This window comes from Dermacentor variabilis, chromosome 11 (assembly GCF_050947875.1).
Source record: "Dermacentor variabilis isolate Ectoservices chromosome 11, ASM5094787v1, whole genome shotgun sequence".
NCBI classification, from domain to species: domain Eukaryota; kingdom Metazoa; phylum Arthropoda; class Arachnida; order Ixodida; family Ixodidae; genus Dermacentor; species Dermacentor variabilis.
The window spans coordinates 85650302-85658110 of record NC_134578.1 but is presented as its reverse complement, the minus strand read 5'-3'; positions in this window follow the sequence as shown (position 1 = coordinate 85658110).

The window sequence follows — 7809 nt, the reverse complement described above, 5'->3', positions numbered from 1 at the left end:
GCGCAGTAACAGTTGAAATATAATGACGACATTATTGCCAATTTTGCCGCAACCAGCATAGCTTCAAACATCTTTTTACATCATTTTGATGACCAGATAAGAACAAAACGTGGAATGTCTAGCAGTGCGTAACGTTATTAACACATAAAAAGGAAGACCTAGAAAGAGAAGAGAGGCCAGACAAGTGGCTTGTCCCTCGTGCCTATCCATTCTGCCCCAGCCCACCATTGAGGGCACAAAGATAAGTTTTATTGCTTCATCTATGGGATAGGTTATCTGCGCATCCTCACCGTACTTTCGTCGTGTTTAAGAACATTGCGTCCAGGCTCTTTGTTTCTTAACTCCGTCAGTCGCAAGTGAATCTGGACACAGTTTTGATTACGTACAAGTAATTTATTAAAGTGTTTTCTTATTGTAGCATTAGGGCTTCGCACCAGTCTTGAAAAATTGTAGATAGTTACCCATATCTTGGGACACAGCAAAGGTATGCCGGAAAAGGTAAATTCAGTTTCTGGCATTTCAAACGGCTGGAATTTTAAGCTTACGACGGAAATCGTGTTCCATGCCTTTTGATAATGTAGAGTACCAATAGTGGCAATAAATATTTTTGCTCCTGACCAATTGAATTCAGGGCAATGCAACATGCCATAAATATTTTACATACCGTAACTATAATATGCAGAGGCTGTTTAGCATAATTTTAAAATTCGAGTAAGTTATTTGGGACCAGCTTTTATCACGTTCGGTACAACTGACTAAAAAATTGCAAGGACAGGCTTTCCTTATCGGCCACAAAAGCGAGCTTACAATGTGTTTTGAGTAATTACAGAGCAGGTAAGCATAAATTTGGAATATATTTCTGGAATCTCTCTTTCTTAAATTAATGTGAGATTTCTGTATAAAGTGATGCTACACACCACACACGACAGAATTACCTTCTGGAACGAAGAGGACATTAAGCGGTCAACATCGCCCAAGCAAAGCACTTTGTGAACACAAAAATTATATCAGACGTTCCTCGATCGATCAATGGCGAAAGCTTCCAGTTACCATGTTGTATGTGTGGAAATGCCTGCGCACTTGACATGTAACGATTGATTTGTTACTAGTAAAAGCTGCAGAAATATTGCAGCAAGCTTTCTCCATCTTTAATCAACATTCGTGCTCTGCAGTAACTTTGTAATCAAACCTTTTAACTGATATTTTGTAAACAAGATATCTCCTGTTGATATGTTTTCAGGTGTAAAATCACACAAACAGTTTTCGTGAGAATATTGTGGTTTAAAGATTCATGTCATAGAAACGTTCGCTTTTTAGGTGCCACGTGCGCGATTTTTGTACCCGACATTCGATGCACGTGTCTAATGAGCCAAGGTTGATGCTATACAGTACTTCTCATTTCAATTCCAGATCTGTATATGAGTTAAGTTTAGACGTGCTGTCTCTCGGCATAACATGTTTTTGAAGCATCAGCAATATAACACTGTCGCTTTAACCAGCTAAAATTATTCTGCATGTGAAATGACTCTGCACGTACTCACTTTTCTGCTGCTTGTTTCCATGGGGGACAATTAGCATACGGGATAATTACCTAGTCAGTTCTATTCCGAACCATTCGTAAAGAGAGTGCTAGATATTCTCTATACATACATTGCACTCTACGGCTAGAGTGAGTGAGTGAGTGAGTGAAAACTTTTATTGAGTCTTTCAAGAGTTTCGCGGTTACGAGGTCTCCGTCGTCTTCATCTGGGCGACTTGAGACTTCTCTTCAGCAAGGGTGGGCCCCTATTCCAAGGCTCCACTGAGTCGTGCTGCTTCGCTCACGTGCTGCACAAGGGCCCTTTGGGCCGTGAGCTCGCTGCTGGTGAGCCGACTCTCCCATTGCTCCGCACTCGGGTGTTCGTGTTTGTGGAATGCTTTGTTGCGTTCGCACTCCCAGGTGATGTGGTAGAGTGTAGGTGTGGCACCGCACCAAGGGCAGGTGGCCCTGTATTGTGTCGGAAACATCTTATTAAGCACGTGTAAGTTGGGGAAGGAGTTTGCAGTCTGCGCCAGCTGGTCGCTTCCTCCTTTGTGAGGTGTGTGGTGGCGGATATCTAATTCTAGTTCCTCTATGTAAGTTCAGGGTCTCTGCGTATCCCTCCTCGCAAGCCTGTAGGTGGGTCTCCGGCGCATTCGACCGCCCTGCTCGGAACGCTTCGCCTCGAGCTAGGCTATCTGCCCTTTCGTTCCTCCCTATGCCTACGTGACCCGGGATCCAGATTAGTTTGTGCCTGGGCTTTTCCTTCTCGGCGGAGGTGGCTCCGCTGAGTATTCTGAGGGCAGTTTTGCTGATTCTGCCCGTCGTGTAGTTCCTGCACACCTCTTTTGAGTCCGTCAGTATGTTGAGAGATCGGCCTGTTCTAGAACCTTCTGCTGCCGCCAGCGCTACGGCAATCTCCTCGGCCTCCGCTGTGCCAGCGACCTTTGTCGTGGCATACGTGATCGCGTTTCCTTCCTTGTTAACCACTACCATCGCGGCCACGCGTCCTCTTACGTGTATATGGATATACGGCGGTGTCCGTGTATACTGTATTGTCTAGCTGGGCTAGCGTTCTCTCAACGTATTCGGCCCTAGCTTTACGCCTGTTTTCGTGTAGGTTGGGATCCATATTTTTGGCAGAGGTCCCACATTAATGGTTTTCCTGATGTGGTCCGGTACGTCCGCGTATCTGTCTGTCAGTCCACTCGTATCCCGACCCAACCTCCTATGGAGCACTCGACCCGTAGGGGTGCCTCTGAGTGTCGCGGTTTGCGTACCCAGCAGAGCCTCGGCGAGCTCGCTGAAGGTGTTGCTGACGCCCAGCTGGAGCAACTTCTTGTTCGACGTGTTTCTCGGTAGACGCAGAGCCGTCTTGTACGCCTTCCTGAGGATGGTGTCTGCTTGCTCTCTTTCTGCCTTGGTCGTCACGTGGTACGGCAGGGAGTACGTGACTCGGCTGAGAATTAGGCTGTTGACTACCTTGAGAGTGTCTTCTTCTTTCATTCCGTATCTCTTTTGGGAGACCCTATTGATCATGCGGCCCACCTGTTCCGCCGCCTTGCTCAGCAGGCTAATGGTGTGGCTGCACTTCCGGCTGCCTTGTAGCCACATGCCCACGATCCTAATCATGGTCTTCTCCGGAATGTTGTGTCCCTCGAGGGTCACCTCTAGTGTCGCTTGCGTTGGGTGCTTGCCGACCCTGAGGAGCTCCGACTTCTCCGTGGAACCATCGCAGTCCCCTTTCTCTGGTGTAGTTTTCCACGCAGGTCGCCGCTTCCTACAGTTTTTCTTGCTTCTCTCCGTGGGATCCTTGGGTGACCCAGATCGTGACGTCGTCGGCGTATATCGCGTGCTGGATGCCTCGGATCTCCTTAAGTTTTCTTGCCAGGCCAATCATTGCCACGTTGAAGAGGACGGGCGATATGACGGATCCTTGGGGTGGGCCCTTGCACGGCGTGGGGAAGACGTTGCTTCTCAGCTCGCCCAGCCCCACCGTCGCCATTCTGTTGCTCAGGAAGTACCTGACGTAATCGTGCACTCTCTTCCCGCAGTTGGTGTTGTTGATGCCCTCTATGATAGCCGCGTGGCTTACGTTGTCGAAGGCCATGACGACGTTTTCGCCCGTTTTGGGCATCGTCTCGAGCACTTCCTCCTTGAGTTGGAGCAGTACGTCTTGCGTTGAGAGGTTGGCTCTGAACCCGTATATGCTGTCCGGGTACCATCGCTTGTTTTCCAAGTGCGACTGGATTCTCTTCGTGATCACTTTCTCGTACAGCTTGCCCAGGCACGACGTTAGAGATATCGGCCTGAGATTTTCTATTTGGAGTTTCTTCCCTGGCTTCTGAATCATTACGACGACGGCGTGTTTCCACTCCGCCGGAATTCTTCCTTCTTGGCAGAGCAAGAAGTAATGCAAGGGCCTAGGACTTATTTTTATATCGTTTAGATTGAGTGCCTAGATAAGACACAGTACCAGGCATGAACGGGAGAGATTTTTGGCATGCTGGCGCAGTTGAAGGCAATTTTATAGAATGAAATATCAGAAAACGCGAGTGGGTTCTTTTGAGGGTGAGAGCGAGAAAAAGTGCTCAATATTTTGTATAAAGCCTTCGCAAATGATCGCCTGAATGCACACGGTTAGCGTTATATATTGGGGAGATTTAGTCGAGAAAGTCCACTCCTTTTCTAGCAAAGACCTCGAACTCCACATCCTGTCACATTGCTGAGATTTTAGCTGCGGCTACGTAGTTTTAGTAATTTCTTTACCCTGTCTAATTGTTACAGTAGGCTGCAGCGCTCTTCAAAATGAAAGTGTTGGCCATCCTCGCCCTGTTAGTATTAGCAGCTGAGTTTCCCGGACAAGAGACACCAATTTTATGTGATAGGTTCAAAGGTAATCTACTGAAGTTCGTAAATAAATATTCTCCTTTATTTGTGAGCGCAATCGATATATATAGCCAGCATCGACTTTTTTGTATTTTGTATAGCTGCAACAAATCTCTTAAAATGCTGCCGCAACTTGCACGCAGAAATAGACCATAAATGGTGATATGCTCAAGAGACCTAATGATTATGATTTGACAAATCCAACAATGCATATATTTCAATTAGGCGTAGGAAAACAATCACCTATAGAGTTCCATAATTTTACTCAAGTAGAGCGCGTTGTAACTGTTTTGTTTTCTGTAAGAGAATGAAATGTGATAATCCTTTAATGAGCACCGAACCGCGAACGGCAAGTTGTGTAATGATATTATCTGACCGCAGAGTCAGATTTTCACCTTCTCAGTGTGACCAATGTGCCAGCTCTTGTTATAAAACAATAATATTATCCTGTTATGGTAAATACCTACTTAAAAGTTGTGCTTGGGAAAGTATTTTCAAAGTTGGCAGCCAGCAGGGTCCACATTTCCTTAAACTCATTCACGCGTGGAGTCCTGAAAGGAACCAAAGGTCTACAGTTGCTGTCATTAACAGTTGCTGTCATTATTGTACTACTGCCGTCGACTTGGATGTATTGCATAATACCGCCTTATGAGAATAATGGTCTAAAAGGGTCACGTGAATCCCTCGTATAAAACAATGTCTTAAAGGACAGGTCATCATATTGACAAGTGCCTAGCTGTTCTTTACTTCATTTCAATGTTGGCATTGTGGCGCTGGTAAACCTAAGTAAAATCCAGAGCTGATTTAGCTGGTCAAGTATGCCACATCAAATATTTTTCTAATATAGATGTCAGAACGTTCTTTACTTGGACCAATATTAGGAACAGAAATATACTGACAGGATTGTTAAAATTTTGTATAGATCCCAACGAAAGGAATCCGCTTGTCCTGTTTGAAATAGGTTAGGTAGCTTGTTTTCCTTTGGGCACTGTTGCTCTGTTACAGTCAGTTGTTTTGCATTTGCTGACACTGTTTCGCATTTTACTGGTACGTATCCAAATCAGAATGCAATGTGGGAATCACAACCAGTTTAGCTCAGTGCAATACTACGCTTTTTCTTGATGAAAGTGAATTCTTGAGTTGCAATATCATGGAATAATTTGCTAAAATACGTTTTCAAAAGATCGAAATGTGAATACTACATCATTTAGGCCCGAAAACAAATACTAAATCATTAGAAATAATTAAGAGATTGCCGGCAAATAAGCTACCCGTTTTGCCTGAAAACATTCTTGGATTCTATAGCCGGATACAACTTTAGAAAAAAGGGGAGGCCTCGCCCAGATGACCGAAGCGCGACAGGCGGTTACCTCCGCTACTAAAATAGTCCCGCTTGAAAAATCGGGCTCCTGAAATGTGTAAGTCTCGGTATAAATAAAGACTTTTGTATTTTGATGACTGGTTTAGTAGAGCTCTCATGTGCTACAGCACATGCCGGATAGCGACAGAAAAATAACCCCGTGCCTTCTACAACGCTGCCCGTCGTCTGCTCTTTAGCTTCATTGCAAGTGACAAAAGTAGAAAGAGCAGCTCTGCAAGGCTTTTGCGCTTGTTCACATGTACACAGCGTATCTACTACTTGTTTTCCAAGCTTAGAGTGAATCAGTTGCTATTGAAAAGGCACGTATATATAACAATGCATTTATTGCAACCATTACAAACCTGGTGCGAGGATACGGTCGAGGCAGGAAGGGACAAAAATGCTTCATTCATCGTTTTAAATAAATACTCGTGGTGTGAAATAGCATAAAATTTATATTTTTCGGTTTTGTGTTATCACATTTTTTTTGCCTTTTCATTATTATTTTATTTATTTTTTGGCAGCCTGCAATTTCGCCAGTTCGCGCGAGGCATTGCGTGCGAGTTTTCCGCCGTGGAGCAAAGCGAGGTGACTTCGGACTTTGTTGCCGAACGAGCCTTGTGTCGCGTGGATGTCCACACCAACAAGGAGCCTCGACAAGAATAAGAGTGGCCATATCCAGAATAGCGATTAACGCAACATGATCCTACACTGCTACACGTATTGTCGTAACAGGGAGCCTGAATGCAGCGCTTAGGCCACGACCTAGTTTGTTGCCGAGATGCTGGGTGTCAGCGAAAGCATAGTGTTCAAGGTGTGGGGGGAGGTCAAAGCGTCGCATATTTCGGGTGGCAAACTGTCGACGCCCTCCCGAATGCCCCAACGACGTGCGGAGAAAAGACGCAGGACGAAGTATGACAGCTTAACGTTGTGCGTGCTGAGGTCATGTGTGCCCGATTTCTTTCACCGAAACAATACCGATGGTCGAGAAGATAACTAACGAGTTCTCGAAGCGTATGGATCTCCCGTCACTGAAGCGGTGTACTGTGTGTCGCCTGCTTGTCGAGACCGGATTCAAGCACGAGAAGAGGAGCCGCAATTCGCTGCTTATCGACACCGTCGCTAGAGGCTCGGCTATCTCACTGCTGCCAATGACCGTTCACGCTAAGTTGACGGCGACAAATCTTTGCGTCGAAGGCTTCTTCTGCAAATATTTTCTGTTGAGACACTCGTAGGTTTGTTTCATGCGCGCACACTTATCTGGATTGTCCTGAGAATGGTTTTGCTCCATCACTTCACCCCGTCCGACGAAAAACGCAGCGACACAGTACACGAACACACCCGCCGCTAACAGTAGGCCCCAGTCTTTGGAAAACTTTTCTCGTCGTAACTTCACTCGGGAGCGAAATAAAGGAACATGGAACAAACACGCAGGATGTGTGTTCGTAGCGGTCGCCGCGGGATCCTGTTTCCAGGCAAAGCGTAGCGCAGCGCCAGCGATGCTCGCTGCAATGTTCCGTCGCCGGATCACGGCTCAGAATAAACGCACGCGGCACAAATGCCGCATCGTAAGCTCGCAGTAATATTTCCGGCATGACAGACCATCACAAACAGTTCTGGAATCAACTCTGACGAGGGGCTGAAGCACACAGCTGACGCAGCCTCGCCCAGTTTGAAGCGCGGGCGGCCCTCTTCTCCGTCGGCGGGGTCACCATCCTTCCGGCTAATGACGTTAGTCCAGAGTGCGCGCCCATTGGTGCACGCTCGTATGCCTCCGCCTCCGAGGAGTAAACGCCCCCTTTTTTCTAAAGTTGTATCCGGCTATAGGGTACAAAGAAACAAGCAACTTTTTTCTTCACATGCAATGCATTTACGTAGTACATTAGCACCATCGATTTCATGCACGCTATGATGTGCACATACATCCAAGAGAGAGAGACAGAGAGAGGGAGAGAGAGATCAGATTTTGTTAAGGAAACGCACCTAGGAGATATCACGTAACAGTTCTCCTGCCGGCCACACAGTTCAATAGGAAGGGGAG